Source organism: Camelus bactrianus, chromosome 3 (genome assembly GCF_048773025.1).
Source record: "Camelus bactrianus isolate YW-2024 breed Bactrian camel chromosome 3, ASM4877302v1, whole genome shotgun sequence".
NCBI lineage: Eukaryota > Metazoa > Chordata > Mammalia > Artiodactyla > Camelidae > Camelus > Camelus bactrianus.
In genome coordinates, this window is record NC_133541.1 from 130,604,151 (window position 1) to 130,627,023 (window position 22,873).

Here is a 22,873-nt window from a genome sequence, read left to right on the forward strand (position 1 = left end):
AGCCGTCTCCTTCAGTCGATTTCTGATGAGTTGAGTTGGGAGGGGCATGTGAAATTGGGGCGGGCAGAGAGGTGCAATGAAAACTAGCCACCATCTGATTACCTTTCATTTTTTGTGGGCCAAAAATGCTTGTCTTCTTTTCTTTTCTCCTCCATTCATCCCTTCAGGTCAGGGAGTCGTCTTCAAGAATTTCTTCCTAAAATGTAAAGTAATGATGAAGGCAGTGTGTTTCTGTGGTTGATTTCATTTGATTTGCTTTCATTGTTAAAGATTTTCTGGTGAGGTTCTTATAGCTCTTAAAAGCTGGAAGAGCAGCAATACCAAGGAGAGAAAGTCAGAGAAATGAGTCAGCGGCCCCTGTGAGGTCTGGGGGACGAGGGCAGGAGGTGGGGCGGAGGCAGCACCGTGGCCTCACCTGCAGCCCTGAGGGCAACGTGCGCATGTAAAGCCAGCGTCTCTTGTCACCATGTGTTCTAACAGGACTCCCACTAAAGGAATGCGAGGAGATTTGGGGAGGCCTTAACTTTTACCCTCTTGCCAAACATCTTTAATGCTGACTGTATTTATTCAAGATGACACAGAGATCACCTGCAGAGTGTGAGGAAGCGGTGCTTGCTTCCTGTCTTGCCCGCCCCAGGCTCACTCATCAGACACCTGATTCTTGCAGGCACTGCAGTGCCCGTGGGGGGAGCTCTGCTCCTCGGGGAGCTGGGCACGGCAGTGCGCACATTGAAGCCGGCCGCACCATCGCTGATCCCACTCCAAATGGTGAGATGAGCCCTTTGTGTAAGTAGTAGAGGTGGGATCCAGAGTCTTCCTGTGTTTGAGTTTTGCAGTAAAGCCAACTTGGAGGAAAGAAAGAAAATGCCTACTGTTCCATGACTGTGTCCTAAGGGTTTAAAGCTCACTGTGGAGCACACGTGAGATCTCATTCAGTAAATACTCTGGGGTCTTGATTCTGACTTGTCTTGAATTTGGCATTCTCATGTTATTTCTCTTAAAATATGTCTAAGCAATCATTTTTGTTTGATGGTTATGTGTGCATAAGGGTCCTGAAGAAACTGTTGTGGATGGAAGTGTGGGTACCAGAAGGGCTGGTGGCCCTGGGGGCTGCCCGAGCTCCACACCATTTGTTACCAGCAGTCTTTCAGATTGCATCTTATTCCAGAGCTCATCGGGGCTCCCATCTCTCACTACGTGACTTTAGAGAATATTTGTTCAGAGGGGAGGGGACGGGGTGCTTCCAAGTTTGGGTTCTGGGGTTCCCTGTCTAAAGGTGGCACTGGAACAAATCATTTATTCATGGAGTAATGAAGCCCCCAGTCTCGTGGCTAATTGGGACTCCCAGTCCTTCTTCATTTTAGGAGCTGGAGGGCTTGTGTTAGGCCCCCAAACCTGTTTTTTGGTGAGCTTTCAGTCCTATAACTCCACCTGGGTTGTCCCGTTTCAGTCACATGACTTTGATTTTTGCAGGTAGGTGTGAATCCTGGATAGTGCCTGGGACTTCCTGGTTTCCCCTACAGTAGGGACACTGAAGAAAGTTCACCCCATAAGGTGTGTTCGGGGGCCTCGAGGACAAGTAGGGACCCACAGACAGATGTCTGGATGGGTGGTGATCAGGCCCAAGTCTTGGAAGAACAGAGATTCCATTACTGTTTTAACAGTGAAATTGAAGGAGTAATTCTGGAAGGTCTGATGCAACTGAGATTTAAATTATTATATGGTTTTTATTGTTAGCAGGAGTGGTTTTTAATCCTTAGACCCAGTCCCCCCTATTGACAATAAATATTTTGTAACCTTTCTTTTCTGGTGCCCGGAAGTGAACGTCATAGAAAATGTAACCTAACTATAAATATGATAAACAAATAGACAGGTAGATGGAAAGATGTTTTGCCTAAATTCTTATATTATGGGGTATTTTATATTCTATGCTAATTAGTGACCACTCAGGACAAAAGGCACATACAAAGGGAGTCACTTCTAATAAACTATTTTTCCAACCCTTACCTAACTGGGAAACAAGTGGCTTCAGAATGTTAGAGCAACTCCCAAGTCCCTGGGGAAATCTCCTTGTCAGAGTTACACTTGCTTATGGTGTCCTGTGCCAAGTGCAAGCAGATGCGGTTCGGAAGCTGCCCGGAGGCTGACTCCGGGGATTCCTTCTCCGTCGCAGCTGTGAGGGAGCCTGTCTTTCCTGACCACAACCAAAGAGGCGATTTTGAATCTCTTAAAACTGCCATACCAGTGTATATCACAACCCTCACAAGATACGTTGAATAAAGTAGAAAACTTTAAGTGTCTCCTTTAGGATAGAAATAGGGTATAAAAGAAATAAATTAAAAAATTCTAGTGCCCGAATAAGTGCTACATTACACTGGCTGCATTATAAGGTTAGAAAACTTCATTACCGCTTTACATACCACATCTTGTATTTAGATTTTATTTATCTTTTTTTCCCTAAAGAAAAAACAATCATTTGATGAGTTCTTGTGTCAGAGGTGATGAGCAGAGAGCAAGTGTAAAACCGGGAACCGTGGTGCTGGTTAGTCTAAGACCATCTCCGTCACTGCGCAGATCATCTTTACTCATTTTACTGCACTTTTTGGAATCACCTTCTCACTTGGAAAAACTCCCGTGTCAGTTGGATTTGCTAGTAAAACAATTCTTTTTCTTACCTAGAACATCAGTGATGTTTTCAAGATGATAAAAAAAATTTGCCCATGGCATTTAAACAGTTGCTTGTTCTCGTAACTCATGGCTCACGGTCTCGTATTTGTCACAATTGGAACTGTGTTTTCTTCGTGCAAATTCTCATTGCTTTGGTGACGCAGGGACACTTGTCCTTACTGGATGGAATATGATAGTAGTTTTTTGCATTCTCTCCCTAAATCTGGAGTCCTGTGTTATGTTTCCTGTTAACTTAAAAAATAGGAATATTGTTATTTACCTAAATATCTAACCTCACACCAGTGGTGCATATCAAATTGGTCCAAATAAGAATTCCAATATTAAATGAAACAGTAATTTCACAACCCACTTTTCCAAAAATTTGGATTGATGGTTCAATTATACCAGGGACATTAGCTGTTTTAATTGAATCAATCATTGCTTTCTTCAATAAAATTTTCCATTCCATCTGCTCTTTTGGTTTATTGTTCTTCAGTGTTTCATTTGCTTTCTTTCCCAAAAATATATGATTTTGGCTTTTGTCATTGAAAACCCTTACTGGTTTTGCTACCTCATGCTGGAGAGGAAGGCTTGTGACTGTTTTATAGTCACTGGTTTCATGGTTGTATGAGTGCTTAATGCCACGTTGCAGGGGTGTGGAGACCTAATGAATTGTGTACATAAAAGGCTTAGTCTACACTGAGTGCAGGGTTAGTGTTCACAGCCCATGTCATCAGTATCATAATTAATCCATTACAATCATCCTCTATTAATCAGTGTTTTCCTTCTAACGTCTCCAGGAGAGGAAATGTAGTAGTCTAAATGCAAATCTTTGCCAAACTTTCAGTCAATTCAAAACCTTTAAAGCTTTGCTGTCAATAGGACTGTGTGCCTTCTATCCCTAATTCTGCTCCTCCTGACCCAGGACGCGGTCTCCACAGCTGATCCATGAGACACTGGATTCTTGGTCCCATGGCTCTGTGTGTTCTGGGACTTCTGGGGACTTCAGCACTGTTTTAGGGGCTTTGGGTCCCACCTCTTCATAGCATTGCTGAGATGAGATCTGTGGGTTCACCCTCATTCTTGACTGTATGGTGCATTTTTTCTAGAACCAACACACGCCACCGTGGCAGCACTACTTTGAACACGTGCTGGGGCAGCGTGTGCTTGTCAGTTCTTGGGTTTAAATTTTCTGTTCTAATTTCTATAATGGGGTATATTGACAGATACACTCCATTTAAACAGAAGCTCTGTGGGGTATTCAGCAACTTCTAAGAACATAAATATTCCTGAAGCAGCTAATCTTCCTCCCAACAAGTGAGGAGCAAGCCGGCAAGTCCTGGGGGCCTGTGGCGGCCAAGCTGTGCAGCCCAGGCTGCTCACCGAGGAACAAGGAGAAAATCTTAAAAACCTACTTCCATGCTGTCTTTCACAGAATCTCAGAAATGAACGTTTTAATATCTAAAGAGGGGTGTTTTTTTAAAATAAATTTTTTATTTTTTTCCTTTTTCAGTTTTATCAGGTAGAATTTTTACAGTTCAACTTCACATACACATATTGCATGTAAATACATGTATAGAGCATACTGCATTTTTTAGTTTACATATATGTACTAATTATTGTTTCATAAGAACAGATTAGAGCTTTAGATTTTTAAAATTAGTTACCAGAGGAATAAGGACATCTACAAAAGAATAAACAGAATATGGTAATCCAATCACAAAGGACGGTCAGATGTGCTTGCATATATTCAAGAAATCAAAACAATATTTAGTTCATTTGTGGTCTTATTATTATTGCTATTAATTTTAGATTCCCCATAAATGAAGTCATATGGCATTTTTCTTTCTCTTTCCACCCCACTTCACTTAGAATGACAGTCTTCAGGTCCATCCATGTTGCTGCAAATGGCATCTTTTATGGCTGAGTAGTATTCCATTGTATATATGTATCACCTCGTCTTTATCCAGTCATGTGCTGATGGACATTTGTGTTGTTTACATGTTCCTTGTTCTATGTCCCTTCTGGCAACAATTACGGATTTTAAATATTTTCCACCTTAAAATCCTTCCTGAAGGAGATGTGGTAACTGGAATCAAAAACAGTTACAGCACAGGGTTGTTTGTGATGGCCTTGGGGGCTTGGTAGAAAGGTTGGCAGAAAGGATTTCAGATTCTGATCAAATGAGTCCTCCTCTTGTAGCCCTGCTGACCGCCTCTCTCACGGCCTGCCCTACAAGTCTGACCAGTCCCTTCTGTGAATCCTACTGTATTGTGCACAAATTTTGTCCAATTGGTGTCATCCAGTATGGACCTTAAGTGAGGCACCCAAGCTCCTGTGTTGGTTTCTTCCATCAGCCCTTACTTCCTTGGGAGCCAGGACTGTCTCATTGCCCCAAGGATCCCTAATGCCTAGTGAGATGCATGATAAAGCTGGTACTTAATGAGCACATGGGTCAAATGGAAAAACCTGATGAATAAAAGGCCCTCATTTTTCAGACATGCCTACTTGAGCACATAGGGTAAAATGACATGTCTTCTTGGATTTGCTGTCAAATACTTCAACAAAGGACAAATAAAAGAACAAAGGTCTGAATAAAGGAAATATGGAAAAGTTTGTGAATTCCTTAATCTGGGTGATTGGCTTATTGTACTATACTTACTCATGTATACTTAAGTTAGTTTATAATTTTACTGTCATTAGCTGAATAGCAAGTATTAATGCGTATTAATTGAAATCCTTAGAACTGAACAAACTTACCCCACACAAAATCCTTAATATCCTAGTAGTTTGTCTTTCAGAAATCTTTTCCCACAAAGACAGGAAAAAAGGGAAAGGCAGATCCGTGCAGTATTTCCACGTTGTCAAAAGACCAAAGGCCGATACAAAAGAAGAGATTGTAAAAAAGATAAAGAGGCTGAAATCAATGTCCTGAAAACCTAGCTAACAATCCTAAATGGCCCAACTTAACTAACCTCAGCACTGCTGCATCAAGAATGGGGCAAATAGCACCTAGTGGATTTTTTTTTAATAAATAAATAATAATCCAGTTCCTACCACAGGCAATTATGATAAGACTGAGTATAATTTCTAACACCAACCAGTGTACAAATCATAATTTCTACTTGATTCAAACTGCTTCTTCTATAAAATTTGAATCTTTTTATTCTTAAGACAGATTTGTGGCCTATGACCTAGTGATAAAATTTTCAACTGGCTTGTATTAAAAAAGGTTCACCATAGTGAGAGTTTATTACATCAAGTATTCCTTTTTGGGAAACCCATGTGCCTTGTCATTCTCTTTCATAAGATTTCCTGTGGAAAATTCAATCCTTCATTCAGGAAAAGGCTGAGCAATATATCTCATGGGAAAACCTTCATAAACTGCAACACAAGAAAATGAAAATGACAGTGAGCAGCCCGTGAAGCCGGCAGACACACAGCGCACGGCTGTGTTCCCGCCTCGAATTTCTTTAACCAGCAGGGAAAATGTGCATTTCAAGAAATAGACATAAACAATTTTCAGGACCTGAGCACACAATTTCCCTTTCAGGGTTTAGTGGGCTTCCATTTAATTCTATGAGAAATGTTTAAAACAACAGAACAACAGCTGAGATAGGGTTTAAAGTAACTTTTATGTCTTAGTGAAAATAAAGCCAACTGATAGTTATCATTTTTACTTTATTTGATCTCACTCTCTTACTTTACCTCCCCAACCTCCTCCAGAAAATGATTGTGAACATCCCCTCCTGTGTCAGAAGGCTAAGTAGAAAGTACCAATCAAATGGAGGTGGGCTTTGTTGTTTTATTTTTCAAAACAAACAAGTTTAATTCACGTGATTTAATAATTTACATCAGAAACAAATCTACTCAATAAATGGTAGCCAACACATGTCATCATAGCTGCTCATCAGGTTTGGCCCCACGTTACACACTTTTACATGGACATGTGCCATGTGCTGTCATGGGAAATGGTGAGTGGGGACAGGGCCTCTGCTCTCACAGGGCAGACAGCCTGGTGGGGGAGGCGGTGTTCAATCATTGCCCTTTTTTTTTAATATAATTACAAATTATGGGAAATGCTATTTAAAAAGAACAAAATGAGTCAATGAAAGTGAAAAATACAAGGACAGTATTTAGGCTGAGGGAAGACAGGGAACCTCTTTGAAGAGCTGACACTCCACTGAGACCCAAAGGACAACTCCGGTGCTGCAGGTGAAGGGCAGGGACACATTGATAAAGGGCTGATATCCAGAATATACCAAAATCTCTTTAAACTCAACAAGAAGGATGAACAACCTGATTAAAAAATGAGCAAAATTCCTGACACAGACCTCATCAAAGAAGAAATCTAGATGCCAAAGAAGTCTATGGAAAGATGCTCCACAGCATCTGTCATCAAGGGGCTGCAGACTGAAACAGCGAGGTACCACTGCACACCTGTCAGAACTGCCAAAACTCTGAACACTGACAGCACCGAATGCTGGTGAGGATGTGGAGCGTAAGGAATTCTCATGCATTGCTGGTGGGAATGTAAAATGGCCCAGATACTTTGGAAGACGGTCTGGCAATTTTTTACAAAACTAAACGTACTCCTAACACATGATCCGGCAACTGTGCTCCTTGGTGTTTACTCGACGAAATGGAAACTTATGTCCACACACAAAACTGCATACAGATGTTAATAGCAGCTTTATTCATAATCACCAGAACTCAGAAGCAACTAAGCTGTTCTTCAGTAGGTGAATGGATTAACTGTGGTCCAGCCAGAAAATGGACTATTTTTTGGTGCTAAAATGAAATGAGTTATCAAGGCATGGAAAGACATGGAGGAACCTTAAATGCATATTACTAAGTGAAAGAAGCCAATCTGGGAAGGTTCCGCAACTGTCTGATTCCAACTGTATGGTGTTCTGGGAAAGGGAAAACCACAGAGACTAAAAGATCAGTGGCTGTCAGAGGCTAGAGGGGAAGGAGCAATGAATGAGGTGCAGCACGGAGCATTTTAAGGTCACTAAGACAGACTACTCTGTATGATGCTGTGACGGTGGATACATGTCATTGCACATATGTCCAAACCCACAGAGTGCACACCACCAAGTGTAAATCCTAGTGTTAAGTCTGGGCTCTGGGTGATGATGACGTGTCAGTGCAGGTTCACCCATTGTCGCAAATGCATGCTCTGGTGCAGGCGTCAATAGTGAGGAGGCTGTGGGGACAAACTGCAGTTCATACACTGAATCCAGTCCCAGACACCGCTGTTAATAAAGCTCTGTGGGTGTGTGGAATGTCCGGATGCTCTGGCGTCTGAACAGCAGAGCTGAGCAGCTGCACCAGAGATCAGGAGGTTTGCAGACCCTGAAATATTTACTCCCAAGCTCTTGACAGAAAAAGTCTGCTGAGCCCTATTCTAAACGAATCAGAATTCACCCTGATGAGACAGGACAGCAGGGCCCAAACCAGGCATGGTTAATGGGACTGAAGCAATGTTTTAGTTCCAACACCTTTGCTGAAGTCCTGCAGATCCAGCGACAGACTGTAGCCAGGAAGCGTCTGCAGAAGGAGTCGGTAGAAGACCTTCCCGCCAGGCTCCGGGATGCCGGGGGCCGCGCGCTGCACGGGGGCCAACCGCTTGAAGAAGGCGGACTTGCGGTGGAAGCCGATCAACTCATAGAGCTCGGAGAGGATGCTGCACTGCTGAATTCTCTCCTAGGAATGCTGAAGCACAGGGAGAAAAGCAACAAGCATCTGAACGAAACATGTAATGGAAAAAAGACCCGTAAAAAATTTTCCCTTAAAACAGAGACCGAACGACACAGGAAGGAAGAGGAAGGCTGACTTCATGCACTGATGGGACCGGATGCAGAAATGCAGGGAAGCAGCGCTGTGCGGATGCTCCAGACCCCCTCTGGGCCCCACCTTTCCGCGTTCCGCCTCTCCTTTTACTAGAAAGTTCCGTATTCCCTGAAACAGAGGAATCTGCTACCTAAACATGGGACACAGAGAAGGGAAAGAGGAAAAGGACGGGAAAGTAAAGGAACAACAGTTCATCTACACCCTAGGGTTTGGGCGGGACTTTCACCAAACACACAACCTCTCAAAGCACAGAGCACACAGTGAGAGGCTGACAGAGTGACTGCGACTTCTGCTCCTTAAACACAAGCAACCTGCCAGCACACGCTGTACCCGTTACTGAATCATTACAATCATTTCAGAAACTATTACTACCCCAGCTCACAGGCAAGGAAATCTGAATCTCGGGGAGGATTTATTATCATCCTGGACAAATTCCCATGGCCCAGAAGTGTCAGAGCCTCCGGCAGACCCTGGACTAAAATGCTCCTCATCACCACGGGCCCTGAGCCTCAGGCTGAGGCCACGTTAGGTCTGCACCGGCCCAGAGCACGAGTCTGTGGGACAGGGAGTGGTCCCATTTGAAGTGCCAGGCCAAGGCCCTCAGTAACATATGTAATGAAACCAAATACCCAAACTCATTTCCAAGCACTTCCCTGTCCGGTAGGACTGCTCAGCACATCTGGCTTATCACCTGTGCACAGGCTGTGCAAGGGGCCCAGACAGTGACGTGACGTCCCCATGGAAGTGGCTCAGAGACCGCTTCATCACAGGACAGACTCTCCCGGCTTCCAACGTTAACTCTTCATTCCATTTCCAACTGGAAAGTAAGTTTAGACTTGTTTTCCTCTCCAGAAACAAAGACAGTGGTAACATCAGCGGGAAACTCAAGACTGAGGAAGAGTCTCCTGGACATTTGGAAGGATAGGCTGGGGAGGGAACAGAGATAGGGATCAGAAAGACCCGTGTTCCAGTCCAAAGTCTGCACATCACTCGCTTTGACAGTTTCCTTATTAATACAGGTGATAAAATCTAATTATGATTGTTTTGAAAACTAAAAGAAATAACGTATGCCACTAGCATAGGTGTAAAATCCTCCATGAGTGTTCCAGAAATGGACGTGACCATGGTTAGATACTGTCTGCCAAGTCTTGTGTGCTAAGCTCACATCAGCCAGCCAGAGATGTGCCAGAGAATGCCTCAACAGCCAGCAGCCTTCTCCAACTTGGAAACTCACAGTGTCCGAAGAACAGGCAGTGGTGGATGCTTTGGGACACTGTGGAGGTAGCACTCCAGTGATGACTTTAAAAAGCTGGGGAGAATTTAGGGGACCATACAGTTCAAATACAGTAAACTCATTCCATGTCTACAAATATTCATCTGTAGCCATGGTGATTCAGAGAGGAAATACATATTGAAACGTACATCATTTTCCCACATAAGTGCATCAAAACAATTTGGAAAGAATGTAACTTTCTTCTCTAGATCACACAGTGGGGATTACAAGGTTTGTATTGACAGCACTACGTGTAAATCATCTGCAAACGTAACTGGGTCCATTATCAGTCATCATCATTTGAAGGGAAGGATGGAAAAGAACAAAGCCTAGCTAATACGCTCCGGTAATTTGTTGGGTTACGATGTCACAGAGGAGACGGACAGCTCAACAAGGAACCACTCTGCCGTGATCACGGAGCCGAGGAACGGGATGGGCGGCAAGATGTATGGCGCAGCCGTAGCTGTGCCCGCCCTTCTAGGCAGGTACCCAGTCACTTTGACAAGGTGTCAAAAGTGTATGCCCACGTCCTCATCACCTGTCATGCATTAAAGAGAAATGGAAACCTATAAACGGCCAATAACCTCGGTGGGTACACCGTCCAAAGAGCAACGTCACAGTTTGACAACTGGCCATCCCGGTTCCCTGGGCTTCATTCTTGGAGAACCTTAAAAACCACTCCTCTGTCCTCAAGAAGTGCTGCCTACTTGTCCTATCTTTGGCTCAGGGATACAGCACGTTCACGTGGACTTTAATGTCTGCACAGATTTGACTGTCTTTCTCCAGGTTCACTTGTCCATTCTGAAGAGGCCTGAGTTAAGTCCAAACTCCATAAGATCAATTCCCTCCAGTGACAACTCAACGAGCCTGCAATTACAAACCAACTGAACAGGACTGTCCTCAGCTAAAAATGTCACCCGCCCTTCACTGCTTTCTTAATCTCCTGTCCTGGCTAATTGCAACAGTCTAACACCACCCTCCACCAAGTTCCCCAACTATGTCAAATAGAAAGTAAGGTCCATAAAAGAGGTGACAACTCCATAGTCACATCTGAATTCCTAGCATATATTAATGTCAATAAATAGAACTATGATTATGTCTTCTTTCCTTTAAAACCTTTCTGGTTATTTAAATGAGACCATGGAAGGGAGGTGTTTGGGTCCAGTATCTTGATCCAGAAGACTCTGGAGACATTTTTCTAAATGGCTGCCCACTGATTCATTCAAAACACAACTTCTCTTTCCAGGAGGAGCTGTGATTTTCTGCCAGTTTGTTGTCAGTCTCATGCCAGAAGAGATTTAAACTAAATACTTACATTGGATATGTTATTTTTCCCCGCTTCCAAAAAAATTGACTTTCCTTACTTCCTTGCCTTGAGGAATGCTTTTTTACTTTTCTTTCTAATTCACCCTTTTATAAAGCAGGATTCTCAGGATGTGCTTGGCCTTACATAAGAACAGCCATCCAACTCCCAGTGTGAGAGGCCTGGGGCTCATCTCCTGACCTCCTGTCAAGGCAACTGAAACTCAGTTCAGGAGCCAACTGGCCCCCAGGGCTTCTAAGGCTCGTGTATCTCCCAGAATCCCTGCTTTCTGGTTGACTTGGCTTCTGAGGATTTCCCCTCACTTTCTTGACAATTAGCTGTGCAGCTTGAAAGATGAGGAAGGAAGGTCTTATTTCTTAATCAGCATTTTAAGGAACTTATGTAATGAAGGTTTTCAAGAGTTTCTAGAACCCTCCATTGCGGAGACAGAAAACACACTAGATATATTCTAAATCTAGCTATCATGTGCATTTTTTATTTGCTTTTGTTTTCTTAACTGCTAACAGACATTTTTGAATTAAAAAATAAAATAAGGCCCCAAATAGGATAGAACATTGAAGAGGAAACAAAATTAAAGGGCAAAGACAGAAAAATGATAAGTACTCTACAAAGTTAATAGAAAAAATACACTATGGATCAGATCAGCAGTTCTCAGTAACAGCTAATTGAAACCTGACCATGAGGTAAAATGTCTCTCCTGTCAGGAGACGGCCAACAGAAAACAGAATTAAATCAACAAACTAAAATTCTAAGTCTGGCGAAGTAGAGAAGTCTACCAGCTAAATGTGTTTTCTTCTGGAAAAGAGGGAGACTCACAAGATCTTTTCTGTGGAGCCTGAGCCCAGGTGAGGATGGTGAATTGAGCTCTGTAAGTACCCAATTAGCAAAGTGAGTGATGAATAAAGAGACGTGAGCTTTGATGACAGAGATGATACTACTATTCACTTGTCCTGTAAGTATGTCTTCACGTTCAATGATCAATACCTCGGCGTCCTCAGGGATTGAGATTATAGGAAAATGCACAGCCCGGGCCTAGACCTCCTCTGTGATTGTGGCACTGCACTTAGATGTTTCAAGGGCACCACCAACTCCACCCTCTGCCTCTCCCAGCTCAGTCCCATCACTCACAGATGTGACTGGACCCCTCCTTCAGGGCCCAATTTCCTCAGTCAATGAGTCACACCACCCACACCTCACCTACAAAGTTCTCACTGGCACTCCCTCAGCACTGACTGTGTGCTGGGGACCACGCTGCACATTGTGCACACGTTATCTCACTGGATCTCCACAGAAGTCCTGGGAAGTCGGTATATCACTGCTTCAAGTAATAAGATAAATTGTTTCACTTCCTTGAGTGCGTCATCCAAAGTGACATGGCTACTGAGCCACAAACCTGGGACTGAAAACCATTTGAAAATTGAACACTGCTACACCTCATAGCCACCCTACTCTGACTTATCACATCACCTCCTGCCGAGCCTTCTAAATGTTTCTAAGCATTCTACAAGACAAAAGTGATCTACGAGAGCACCCCTCTCCCCTACTTAAATTCTGACAATGACGTTCCACTTCCCTTAGGAGAAAGCCCCACCGGGCCTGAGCACAGCCCAACGGCCCGGCATCCGCATTCCCTGCGCGGCAGCGCCGCCTCACCCACCACGCAGTGCTACACGTGCTGTGTCCAGGACAGGGATGCTGACTCCGTACAACCCTGGGCTCGTCTTACTCAAACAATGATCAACCTCTTCAGTGCTGACTCTCAGAAAAATGTTTTCTCTGGATGAATCAGTATCTTTTTCCTTACAACTTCCCATCATTGATAATGAGCTCCCCCCAAAAGAGAGAAAACCTAATACTCAGACTCCTTATCTGTAAAGTGTGAATAACAAGGAAATATGAGAGGTTTTAAGCGGAATAATATTCATGTGAGGCTGAGGGACAATTCCCAACATACAGTAAGCACTCAATATGTGCTTACTTAATATTAATAAAATAGATTCCATTCCAGCAACCTTAAATCAATGCTTTATGGCTTTGTCCAAAAGACTACCGACAAACTATTGGACGAACCCCTTTGAGCAGATCCACCCAAGCGTACTGGGATAGGTAAGACTTGACTCCAGTTACAGCTGCAGCCAACCAGCACTACGGGGCGGGGGCAGTTTGCTCAAACTCTTACATGTTGTTTGAGCATTTAGTTGTAGTTATTGAATAAAGACAGGTATTATATAGTCAAAGCTCCTGAAACATAAATCTTCAAAGATTGATGCAAATTAGTTTCAAGTACAACACTCTCACTAGAAATTATTTGAAAATTATAGTCTTAGCTCCTCCACACATCGAAAGGGCATTTTCTTAATGTATCTGACTATATACACTGAAAGGATTGTTTAAAAGAAATTAAGATGAAGCCATAATGAATAAGCTTTCAGTATAATCTGCACAAAGCCCCACCCAAGGGTCTCACTTCTCACTTCCACATAAGTGTTCAGGTAGCTTAACCTGGGTCTTGGTTTCTTATGACACGGGGGTGGGAAGAATTGTGGATAGATTTATGTAGCAAATATAAATCTAGGGTATTTGCTGTGTAGGAATCCTAGAAATAAATAAATTGATATATAGTCCCACCCTTAGGAAGCTCAGCCTTTCCAACTACAACAGCATTAAAAATAAAATGAGAGATACATTTAAGAAAATTTTACAAGATTTGCACATTGAACATTTTGAAGTATCACCAAAAAAAAATTAAAACATCTACATATATGGAAGGCATCCCATGTTCATGGAATGGTAGACAATATTGTTAAAAATGTTAAGACTCCCGAAAGTGATCTACAAATTTAATGGAATCCCTATCAAAATTCCAGCTGACTTCTTTGCAAAAATTGAAGAACTGATGCCAAAATTCATATGGAAGTGCAAGGGACCCAGGTCAGCCAAAACAATCTTGAAAAAGAAGAGCAAAGTTGGAGGACTCACTCAATGGTTACTACAAATCTATAGTACTCAAGTCATTATGGTACTGGCATAAGTTTGGATGCATAAATCTATGAGAAACAATAAAAAATCCAGGGGGGAAACTTACATTTACAGTCATTTTTCCAGAAATGTGCCAACAAAACTCCATTGAAAGAATAGTCTATTCAACAAATGGTGCAGAGACACCTGGGTATCTGAAGGCAAAAGAATGAATCTGGAATCTGGACCCCCGTATTTTATATAACAAATAAAATATTAATTCAAAATGGATCACAGACGGAAACGTAAAAACTAAATGTATAAACATTCTAAAAGAAGACATAGTTTAAATCTTTGTGGTTCAAGGATATGCTATGGCTTCCTAGATACAATACCAAGAGCACAAGTGAAAAAAAGAAAGATAAAATTGACTTCATCAAATTTGAAACCATTTGTTACAAAGGACATCATCAAGAAAGTGAAATGAAAGGGGAAGGGTGTAGCTCAAGTGATAGAGTGCGTGCTTAGCAAGAAAAATAAAATGAATAAATCTAATTACCTCCCCTAGAAAGAAATTGTTTTAATGTTTAAAAAAACTAAAGTGAAACGACAATCTGCAGAATAGGAGAAAAATTTTGCAAAGCATATATCTAATAAGAGACTAGTATCCAGGATATAAAACAAATGCTTACAACTGACCAATACAAAGAAAATCGACCCAATTTTTAACTATGCCATGTATTTAAATAGATACACAATTGGCCAATAAGCATATGAAAAGATGCTCAGCATCACTAGCGAAATCAACATCAAAATGATATCTGATTTTACACTCACTAGGATGGTTATAATCAAAACATGGACAATAACAAGTGTCGGTCAGGAGGCAGAGAAATGGGAACCATCAATACGCAGCCATTGGAAAGGGGCAATGGTGCAGCTTCTTTGGAAAAGCCTGGTGTTTCCTCAAAAGGTTAGAATTATATGGCACAGCAATTCCACTCCTAGATATAGAGTCATCCCTCAGTATCCTCGGGGGGTTTGTTTCAGGAACCCCCCACCCTGGATACCATAATCCAAGGATGTTCGAGTCCCTTTACAATCAGCCATCTGGATCCATGAAGTGGAAACTACAGAAATGGCGGGCCAACTGTACAGCCAACAGAATGAAAATATATTCTCACAAAAACTTGCACATCAATATTCATGGCAGTATCATTCAGAGTAGCCAAAGGTTACAAACAATATCCATCCATCAATGAACGGATAAACAAAATTACCAAGAATAGTCCCACAAACTTTTGGTCATTAAATTTTTGACAAAGTAGGTGAGAACATACAATGGAGTAGACAGCCTCTTCAGAAAATGGTGTAGGGAAAAGTGGACAGTTGAATGTAAATCAATGAAGTTAGGCCACTCCCTCACAGCATACACAAAAATAAATTAAAATGGCTTAAAGACTTAAACATGTAGACAAGACACTATAAACCTCTTAGAAGAAAACATAGGCAAAACATCTGACATACATCTCAACAATGTTTTCCTAGAGCAGTCTACTCAAGCAATAGAAATTCAAGCAAAATAATACAAGTAGGATCTAATTAAACTTACAAGCTTTTGCACAGAAAAGGAAACAAAAAGCAAAACAAAAAGACAATCTATGGAATGAGAGAAAATAGTTGCAATAAATGAAACTGACAAGGGCTTAAATCCCAGAATATGTAAACAGCTTTTACACTTAATAAGAAAGAAAAACAAACAATTCAATTCAAAAATGGGCAGAAGTCCTAAAGAAACTTTTCTCCAATGAAGACATACAAATGGCCAATAGGCACATGAAAAAAATGCTCAATATCATTATCAGAGAAATGCAAATCAAAACTGCAATCAAGACTCAACTCTCACCAGTCCGAATAGCCATCATTCAGAAGTTCACAGACAGTAAATGCTGGAGAGGCTACGGAGAATTGGGAACCCTCCTGCACTGTGGTGGGAATGCAGTTTGGTGGAGCCATTGTGGAAAACTGTATAGAGGTTCCTCAAAAGACAAAAAATTGACCTCCCATATGACCCAGCAATCCCACTCCTGGACATATATCCAGAAGGAACCCTAACTCAAAAAGACACTTTTACCCCAATGTTCACAGCAGCACTATTTACAATAGCAAGACATGGAAACAACCTAAATGTCCACTGAAAGATGACTGGATAAAGAGACTGTAGTATATTTCTCCAATAGACTACTATTCAGCCATAAAATAATAATAAAGTAATGCCATTTGCAGCAACATGAATGGACCTGGAGAATGTCATTCAAAGAAAAGTAAGCCAGAAAGATAAAGAAAAATACCATATGAGATCGCTCACACGTGGAATCTTAAAAAAAAAAATCAAAAATCAAAGACACAGAAAGATAAACTTATCTACAAAACAGAAACAGACACAGAGACATAGAAACCAAACTATGGTTATCAGAGGGGAGAGGGTGTGGGAAGGAATATATTGATAGTTCAAGATTTGCAGATACTGAGTATGTATAGAATAAACCGCAAGTTTATACTGTATAGCACAGGAGAATATATTTAATATCTTATAGTAACTTATGTTTAAAAGAATATGAAAATGAATACAGGTATGTTCCTATTTAACTGAATTGTTGTGCTGTACACAAGAAACTGACACAACATTATAAACTGACTAGACTTCAATGAAAGTATTTTTAAATAGACCAAAAACGAAAAAAAAGAAAAAGGATATTATGAAACCAAAAGAATAAAGTACTGACTCAGGCTACATTATGGATGAACCTTGAAACTTTATGCTAAAATAAGCCAGACACAAAAGGACAAATAGTGCCCTTTAAGGTGAACTGTATCTAAGCGTTTACTGTACTACTTCTGTAAATTTTCCGGAGGTTTGAAGTCTATCAATATCAAAATAAAATGTATTATTCATTAAAATCATAAAACGCTTCCTCACAGGAGGGCTTTAATTATTAAATGCAGAAATGCATGTAAAGCTCCTGGAAAAACACTATGCACGTCCACACACAGACACTGCTGTCACTGCCGCTCAGAGGGTGGTGCCAGCGCTGATGAGGGCTGCCTCCACTCGCTGCCCTGCAGACAGGAGTGAGGGCCTGGGCTCTGACAGGCAGGGTGAGCGTGACCCTGGGTCAGACACAGCCATGCCCCATACTCTGCGTTACCCAACTTTCTTATACAAACTGCAACATGTAATGTAAGGCTACAGGGATTTATCTTACAACACAGGGAATACAGCCAATGTTTACAGTAACTATAAATGGAGCATCTATTGTACACCTGAAACATATCATATTTCAAATCATCTATATCTTTGTAAAAAATTAAAAAATAATTTAAAAATGTTATCACTTTAATATTCAATTCGGTATTTAAGTAACTACTAAACAGCTTAGAATGTATAAAAGCATTTAAGTGTGCTGTTTGTTTACATATTTATTTACTTTCAGCCTCCTGCTAAAAGAGAAATTAAACAATTTTTTTAAACACACCTTAACAACCATAACAACAAAAAGGCAAAACTGAAAGTGAAGAGAAATTGGAGATTCAATACTTAAATGAAACCTGGGGGAGGTAAAGTCATAAAAATGGATTCCCTGGAGTCAGGGCAAGTGTTAAAGGCCGACTAGAAATTCAGCTGTAAGATTCTTGGCAGCTAAAGCAAAAAGAAAAGATCATGGGGGGGTGGTAGAGGGTGTGCTTAGCGTGCACGGGGTCCCGGGTTCAAGCCCCAGGGCCTCCACTAACAGATAAATACACCTAATTACCTACCCCCCCAAAAGAGTCCCAAAGAAAAGAAAAAGAGAAATTTCTTTCCAAAAAAACCTGATATTAAATTTGGATTAAATACTTAAAAAAAAAAAAAAAAGAAATATAGAAAAGATGAATGACACTGTGAAGGAAAAGCCCAGCTGGGCTAACGAGCTAAGTCACAAATCTAAGTGTGATAAGTGTCGGTTTACTGATCTAAGTATTGCTGGGCTAACTCGTAAATCTGAAGTTTAGTGTCAGTTGAATGGGCTAATAAGCTAACTCGTAAATCCAAGGTCAACAATTGTCAGTAAAGTGATCTGTTCCAAATTCATAAGCTTCAGTGTACTGATTCCTTGCTTTTTGTTGTTTGAGCCTTATTGGCTAATAGCCCCTTACTTGTAATTAACCCTATAGAACCTCATGTGCAGGTCTTGGAGGTGCTCAGATCTTCAGAACAGAAGCCCCTCTGAGCCCGCCGGCGTAATAAATCTCAGTGCATGTTTCTTGGCTGGCCTGTTGTTTCTGTAACAACACAAGCGATAATGTCCTTGAGATAAATCTGTGATGGCTGCTGGCAGGTCCCCATGTCTCACGTGGCAAAATCTGAAACATCTTTTTCACCACTCAGAGTCATCATAAGCCCACTCCACACTTCCTGCTGTTAAATGCAGGAGCACAGGCAGGTCCCGGCCTTTGCTCTCTCTGTGTCATCACAGTGAGACAGGATGGAAGGGGCAGAGCACAGCCATTCAAGGAAGGCCACAGCAATTAACAACAAAATGGTGAAGGATTCAACCCCCAGTAGGCCTTGAGGCTCAGGATGAAGAGATTTAACTTCTAGCAGAGCTTGAGCTTCATTATACACCCATTGTAATAGTAACATGGTGAATAACATGCCCCAAGGCACCATGGCAGTCCCAAGGCTAGCCACAAAAGGTCAAAGGGTGGGAAATGGCCAACTCCCTGGGAATCCCAGCCCATTGCCCTTAGGCTGGTCCTTCTATATATTAGCAAATGAAACCACCAAGCCCAAGAAAACGAGCAACACAGCGCCACCTCGCGGTCACCCCTCTCTCTCCCTCTTCGGAGAAAGCCCACACTCTGTGGAGTGTGTACCTACTTTTAATCTGAGCACCCAAACCCCACACCTCGTGGCCTTTCTCTTGCCTTTCAATGTGTCTCTGTGAATAAATCTACCTTTCCTCAACACTGGCTTGCTCTTGAAAACTTTACTGCACAAAGCCAAGGAACAAAATCTGGTGGGACACATCCCAGGGGCTCAACCAAAGCCTGGGACACAGCCCTTCTCATGCCTCACATTTTATTCCTTGTATCAACAGGACTGGGTTGTGAAGGGAGCTCTGAGGCCCCAGCTAAGGGACAGAAGCTGCCCCCAGGGCTCGAATTGGCGGGCAGCCTCTTCCCCAGCAGGAGCCTTGAGGTCTGCACGGTTCTGTGTTTCTCTGTTGTGCTGACTCCACAGCCACAGAGCGTTCTCCCTAGGCCTGTCCCCACAAAACCCTTCTCTCCAAAATACAAGCACATCATGTCACAGTCCTCTTGTTCAACCAGGAAATGCTTAACCCACTTTTTCCCTCCACAGTAAAGTACCTAACTGTCCTCCCTCCCATCCCAACACTTCTTTCTTTGTGAGAACTCTGCACTCCCCACACACCATCCTGAATGCCGGTGCCTTGCTGGCTGGGACCGAGATGTTTCAGTCTCACACAGCCTGCATCCTTTCACTTTCCCCTTGTTACCATAAAAAAGCGTTTCCTGAGTCACCCACAAATCTGATTCTGAACTTCATAAAGTGCTGAGGTTGCAGTCACTGTGTGCATACCTCCCAGGTTTTGACTAAGTTTCCTTCACGAGATCTTCATTAAGGAGCTGCATCAAGAAGTTGAAACAGAATATTCTTACATCTGAGCGGAGGAGCCTGCAAAAAATTTAAATGGCTTTGAAGAGAGAGTTAACCAGGGACAGAGAGGTCGCAGGTCCTAGTCAACAGTGTCATGAGGCAAAATGTTCTTCAAAGGCTCAGAGTGGCTTCTGAATGCGGAGACGGCAGGGAGGAGGTGACACGCAGTGAGTGGGGTGAGTGACACAGGGTACGCTCCCCCAGCTGGGGAAGAATTGGATTTTGTTCTAGTTTTCCAAACAAATTCTTACTACCTTTTTCTCCTATTGTCACATACCATTTCCTACGAATTAAGAATATCAATGTCAGTCATTTGGGACACTTGGGAGAAGCAACACGATGCCATTCACAGGGCTGGGACATGACAGCCACACCAGTCTAGGTTGAAAGACCAGTGGGGGTATTTCCATGGTGATCACGGGCATGCAGCAAACTGCTCAGCTTCAATGACCTCATCTCAAAGGTGGGGCAATAAAACTACCAAGAAAAGTGCGTGATGATTATGGAAGACATCTGTTTACTAGGTAAGTGCCCGTGACAGCTGCAGCTTAATGGGGAATGAGTATGATTAACAAGGCCCTGTCTACCTGGCCACACGCTCCCTGCCTTCCTGCCTTGGTGCAGCAGCAGAGTTTGTTTAGCTGAGATGAACGCCCCCAGAGCAGCCCCGACGGGAAAGCTCGCAGCTCTGCATTGCGAGGCGTGTTCCTTTCCTTCTCAGTGCTGGTCACAGTTTGCTGTCATCTGTTTTTATGATTATCCCTTTTGTAACTTCCTCTCCTCCGGAGTTTTTGCTCAAGCAGTGCAGAGCCAGGTGTGTCTTGTGGCCTGCCCGATATTCTGGGCTGGGAAACAGCCGACTCCACATCTGGTTCTGGTGCTGAATGGAGAGGGCAGAAGGCCCTGGGGCCCATGCTGAACAGAGGCCCCTGCACCCAAAATTATGGTCTGACTTTCGGCAAATTACACAGTCTTCTTTACCCTGAGATTCCTCATCTGTCCATGAAAATAACTTCCCATGGCACACAGAGTTACCAAGATTAAAGGGAATCACCATACTCACAACCTATACAAGGGGCTACCAGTGCATCCTCAACAGACACATGCTGCCTTTACGGCTCTGACACATGCCAAGCGGGGCGGCCGCACACAGTGAACACTGCTAAGTGCCAGTGTGTTAAGTGCTTCATGTGTGCTACAATACTCTTTAGAACTTACAACAATCCCAGGAAGAAACGAATATTATCATGCCCATTTCACAGATTCACCAACAGGTTAAGAGAGGTTGCATTCTAGTCCAAGGCCGTATGGTGAGGAAATGCCGATTTAAACCGGAATCTGGGCCCAGGCCTAGGCTCCGTCTCTCTCCCATCCACCTGACCATTTGCCTATGAATTCCACCTGTCCAATACACAAGTTTGCAGCCGGCCAGCTCTTAAATGCAATGTGTGCCACCATTTGTCAATGTTGGTTAATTACCATAAACTGTTCTCAGAAACCACTACAGAAAAGAAAGGTGGACTTAAGGAATTCTGCATTGCCTTCTCCTGTATTGTGCAGAAACCATTCCCTACACCACCAAATCCAAATGTATGCTTCCTCCATGTTTATGTTTGCACACGGCTTATTAAAGAAGAATGTACCTGCAATAATTCCATTTCGGTTGCTTTCCAAGTTTGCAGATTATCCATAATCAGTCCGTGAATGAAAATACTACAATGTGAATGAAAATACTGCAACCATGTCAGTAAACAAAGAGTGCTGAAACCAAGTCATTAGCGGCTGCCGCCAACTCCCAGCGAGGACAGGCCTGCAGCCCAGCAGCTGCAGCAACTCACAATGGTGCCCTCTGAGCAGACATAGAATAAGAAAGGACAGGATACTGGCCCTAGGTAGCTAGGTGCTTGTTTAAAGAATGAATTCAGGGAGTCCAAAATATTTGCTTCCTCCCATACATAGAAAAGCACTAAATTCTTGAACTTGAGATACCTGGCTTTCTTTAGATAACAAGCAATCTTTTACTGTTCCAACAACCTGGTCTTTGTTGTAAAGCTCCTATATATCCTAGCTCCTCCTCAACCTCTTGGGAGCAGTCCCTCAGAGAGATCTGAGAGGCTGTCATCACGGCTCGAGTCGTCCCGCCAAGTAAAACATAACTCTTAACCTTTAGGCTGCACATGTATTTCAGTCAACAGTTTTGGACACCATGAAGGGACCCAGAGCAGACTTTCTCCACCTGAACTCTCCGAGTATCTGGAGCCTTGGTACCATAAGTGGCCCTTTGTGCCCATCTGCCTCCTCGGGGGGTCCAGATGAATTTGGGTGAGTCTCTCTTGGTTCTCGGAAATCACATATTGTTTGATGATCCTGAGTTTTATTTGGCGGTGTTTCCAGGTAACTGGCCCTCCAGTTGAAAGATACTGTGGTGAATTACCCACCCAGTGGAGACATACTGGGTGGGGCCTGGTTGAAAGATAACGGGAAATACCCACCTTGCGGAGACGTCCGATGTGGGGCTGGTGGAAACATACCAGGAAAATACTCACCCAGTGGAGACGTCCTGAGTGTGTCCAAGTTGAAGGACACTGGGTTCAGGGCTGAGTGGTTAGGTAAGAGGTTGGTCTAATGTTTTCCTCAATTTGGTTACCTCCTTTGAATTTTTCAGGATAAAAGTAAAACTCTTATGAGTAATCTTTCAACTCCAAAAATGGGACCCTCCTCCTGGCTGGTAGCAGCTTTCTCTGGTGACAGAGAATCTTGCAGGAGTGGTAGAGGCAAAGACTTCATGCCATAGAGTTGTCCCTGAGGGAAATCTTACTAGCAAATTTATTGTGAGAACCCGACCTTACAATGTGGAATAGAACTTTCAAAAAAAATAAAAAACAGAAAAGAAAAGAAAAAATGACAGATTGCCAGCCTCCAACTATTACCCCAGCCAGGTTTATGTATGTACAAAACTTACAGCATTAATTGGGAATTAGAAAAAAAAAAAAAACCTCACTATGAAAGTAACTAACCAGGCCTGATAAAAACATTTTTTGGAATTCTGAACTTATACAAACAAAATTCCCGTTAG

General features: G+C 42.6%; 1 long non-coding RNA gene across 3 annotated transcripts in view; it reads right to left on the reverse strand.

The window, feature by feature from the left end:
• Positions 1-6,669: 6,669 nt before the first annotated feature.
• Positions 6,670-22,873, reverse strand: part of LOC141577135 (uncharacterized) — a 56,543-nt gene continuing 40,339 nt past the window's right edge. For 2 of the 3 annotated variants that reach the window (XR_012505755.1, XR_012505756.1), the window contains exon 6: positions 6,671-8,385. This is a non-coding gene — a long non-coding RNA (uncharacterized LOC141577135). Of the gene's footprint in view, positions 8,386-9,214; positions 9,450-22,873 lie in introns of all 3 variants that reach the window. The other variant, XR_012505757.1, reaches the window with a different exon arrangement.